This window comes from Diplotaxodon limnothrissa, linkage group LG17, assembly GCF_057381915.1.
Source record: "Diplotaxodon limnothrissa isolate DT_005_m linkage group LG17, D_limnothrissa_male_GT1.1, whole genome shotgun sequence".
Classification (NCBI taxonomy): Eukaryota; Metazoa; Chordata; class Actinopteri; order Cichliformes; family Cichlidae; genus Diplotaxodon; species Diplotaxodon limnothrissa.
This window is the reverse complement of record NC_140612.1, coordinates 21,120,811-21,124,992: the sequence shown is the minus strand read 5'-3', so window position 1 is coordinate 21,124,992 and position 4,182 is coordinate 21,120,811.

The window sequence follows — 4,182 nt, the reverse complement described above, 5'->3', positions numbered from 1 at the left end:
TTCAGCCTTTTCTTTTTTTTTTCTTTTTTCTTTTTTTTTTAAACTTGCGGCAGTCAGTGAGCGATTAAAGGTGAATACCAATGGGACCTAAGCATAGTGAGCCACTGCATCTGGCCCTGAATGACGCAGTAAAATTACAGATTAATTTAATGATTATTGATTATATAGATCCAAAAAGAAGTACATTTGCTGATACACGGATCAGAGTTAATTATTGAAAAATTTATAATGGGACGGGAGATGATTTTTATTTATTTGCGACACGTTAATATTTATTAATCTAATCTATGTATTACGTGCAGTTTATACTGTATACTTGAATGTGTGTGAGCTGGATGTATGTACTTGTGCGTGTATGCGCGTGCGCAGTATAAAGGGTCTTTTTGTTTGTTTGGGTTTTTTCTAAAGCTTGTTCCCTCAACCCTGCATACTTTTACACACACACACACACACACACACACACACACACACACACACACACACACACAGAGCTGTATCTGAACGCACTCTAAAACTTAGGAAGATGACGACTAGGAGAAAAGCTGGCCCACAGTTGGCTGTGTGCACCATCAGCCTGGTGATGTAATGTAGCATGCAGGAAGTGGACGATGATGCTCAGAAGGAACTCTTGTTTAAAAACAAACAAAAAAAAAAAAACAGACACTACCTGCTCCACCCATCTCAGGGGAAGCTTTGTCCCCCTTCTGGAGGAGGAAGAGGAGGATAAAGGGGGGGATCCTCTCTGATGTTGGTTTTTTTTTTTTTTTTCTGAGGACTTGATTGGTTGAGTTTTATTTTATTTTTTTAATTCAGTGAGATGAAGTGCAGAGAGTCATAACTGTGTGCCTTCAGTATCTCATTGCCATGTCTCTCTCTCTCACTCACACACACACACACACACACACACACACACACACACACACACACACACATTCTTAAAGAGGTGATGTCATAGCATCAATAACAAAAATGAACAACAAAACCTCCCAGGAAGTCCGTCAGTATCCTTTGGTGCCAATCACACCAGCATGGTGAGATTTAATGGCTTAGAGTCTGGATGCTGATCAGTTCCTGGTTTGTTTCAGTAAAGCCCAAAGATACCTTGTGAACCCGTGTGACCTTTGACCTCTAAACCCCAGCTTGTCTTCACTGATCTGATACAATGGTTTTGTGGTCAGTGGAGACTCAAACACATGTTTAGCACAGTTTACAGAGCAAACAATAGTGCAGCAGAAAGCTCAAACAGTGGACACAAACACCAAAACGCCCACATTTGACCCTGTGGAGGTGTTCTTGTGAAAAATCAGTCCGGCTTTCATTTTGATCTAGGAAACCGCTGTTTTGCTCAAATCCCAAGCCCTGGATACATTTTAGAGGTTTTACTCTTGATTCTTAATACTTTTGACTGTAAGCAAGTCAGATTTATAGCTTTCTGTATAGTCACTCTGAGTCCTGACCCACTATAAATGGCAAACTTCCTGCCATAGGTAAGACCATATGGGGCCCGGAGTTGTGAATGAATCAAAAAATGATGTAGTAATACTAAATTAGTGCCACCATATTTCAGTACCTGTATCCACCTGTGAATGGTTTCCCTGTTATTGCTATCTGCTGCATTACAGAACATGCCAACTTACCAGCCAAAGTAGCTTTAAGCTAACCTGTACCGACATCCACAGGTGTGTGTGTGTGTGTGTGTGTGATAAGATGATTTTTGGGGTGGGCAGGGGATGTATAACATGGCTGCACAATGTATAGACACATATCAGCCCACTGTCGCCATCTGTCACTGTGGTACAGACCAGTGACACCTGCTGACAAGAGGGCTAAGCTAACACTAGCCGTTCGACTGCTAGCGCCCAGCCGCTAGCTGCTGCACTGACGTTTGTTTTCTTTGCAGTGATGCTAACACTAGCCTATTGCTAAATAAATGCTAGTAGCACATTTTTACCTGCTAGCGTTGAGCTCTGCACAGAGGGTGCTCGTGCAAGCTGTTAGCATTAGCATTAATGTGGTTTTAAAGGTTTGTTGTTGTTGTTTTTTTTTTAAATTTAAATATTCGTACCTCAGATCGCTCAGTTATTATTATTATTATTATAACCGCTGTCACTAACACCCAGGGCATTTGGTTGATTCTACCAAAGTGCATTCCTTTACAAAGCTAGCTCAGAGCTAGCTGCTCAGATAGACACGCAGGTAGGTAGGCAGGAAGTATGAAAGAACGCAAAGGGGAAGTGGACAGAAAGGCGATTGAGTGAGAAGCAGCTGTTGTTATTGAGATCAAAAGAGCATGAATTGCTTTGTTTTGTTTTTGTTTTTCTAAATATTGTCACTGGCTGCAGTCACGCTCATGATGTTTGATTTAAATAACCTCCGGTAGCAACCAGTTGGGTTTTTTGTTTGTTTGTTTTTATTTTGGAGGGGACAGCAACTATAGCCTGGCTATCTTGCTAGCTCAATGCTACACTAGCCAGTTAATGTACAATCCCATTAGCCATTTAGGTTCTCTTCGGGAGTCTTTGCAGCCAGAGGTTAGCGGCTGATAGCTTGAAGCTGCACTGTATTTCTGTGATATTTGCCAGCTGGTTTTTATTGTGGATCTTATCTGTAAATAATGTGCAAAGTGTTTGAATAATAGTTGTTTTTTTGGGGTGGGGGGGGGTTAAATGCGCTGATGTGCCACGCCGCAGCCAGTTTTACAACGTACTGTATCTACTGTACAGAACACAGAAGTTGACTTTTCTAGTGAGCCTTTGTTAAATTTTATTGTGGTGCAAGAAAAGGATTATTATTAATAAAACAGTTTTATTGTTCGTCTTTAGGTTTCTGTCTTTTTGTGAGTCGGAGTGTAATGAATGGGATAGATGTGCCTCTTTCTGCCCACTTTTAAATTGCAAACAAAAAATGGAAAAAAGGCACAAAACATGAGAACACTAAGAGTTATTTAGAAGTTAAACTAAAAGGTAGTACAACCCCACAAGGTGCACAAGCACACTGAGACTTTGTCTGACAACCCCGGTGCCTCTGTAGAGTGGAAACTCCGGAGTAACAAAAAACAGCTGAAAGTAATAAAGGAAAATGAGGTAAGAAATGGAAACTAGAAACAAAGCACGTAAGAATCAAATTTGAGTTGCCAATGCAGGAAAAGTCTTGGATTGGCCTCCCCAGAACCTGGACCTCAACATTACTGGACCAATGTGGGATCATCGTGACAGAAAATAGTACAAAAGGCAGAAATGTGCAAAGAAGAGGATTGAATGTCTTTCTAGAAGGCTGGACAACGCAAGACATCTGCCTAAGAGTCCATATTGTGTTAAAGAATGAATGGTCCTAATAAATCCATTTCAAGCTAGTTAGAATTATACAAACTTTTTATTCCAGTCTGGAAACAGAGAACAATTCAGCTTGGAGTTTGAGTGTTTCTCCTCTTCTTCCATCTCAGGTAGAAATCCATCAGACACTTAATGACTTGCAGGAGTCTGTGGAGGAAGCTGAGCGATTAGAAGGGGGTTGCCATGACAACACAGTCTCCAAAGTATTAATGAATGCAGAGTTTTCAAGGAGGAGGACGTAACATCACATGCGACAAGGAGCCAGGAAACTGTGAGGCACGCTGTCATGGCAACCAGCTCGGCGTTATTAGCGCTGTTTAGATTAGCGCCGACAACACAAAGTGTTAGAATACAGAACACACAGGATGTAAAGGTGTCACAGGTGTAAAAAATAGTCTTTATTTACATTTAAATTTACTTATGAGAGCCATGTGAAGGACAGATGCCAAGAAGCAGCAAGTTAAGAGAAGATTTACCCCTCTTCTTCATAATATCAGCCATCAGATCCTCTGTGCTGTGGCCTTGTAGAGACTGAACAGAATTATTTTTAGAGCCTGTAGTTACTGGAGGTCCTTCACACAAAGTAATAGTTTTCATCCAAAATGCACCTGATATTAATAATTAATTGAATTCTCAAGTATACAAATGATCAGACAGCTCAAAAATGACCATTATTGTTGCCTAAAACCAGCACGGTACTTCTCATGTTTTACTCTGTTGGACCAAAATATCTTAATTACCTCCATAAAAACCCGTCAAACCTCCAAATTCACATTAAACAAGAGGATCTATGATAACTAATCAACATTAACCATTTACTGGCTGTTTGTTTGTTTGTTTTGTCTGGGGG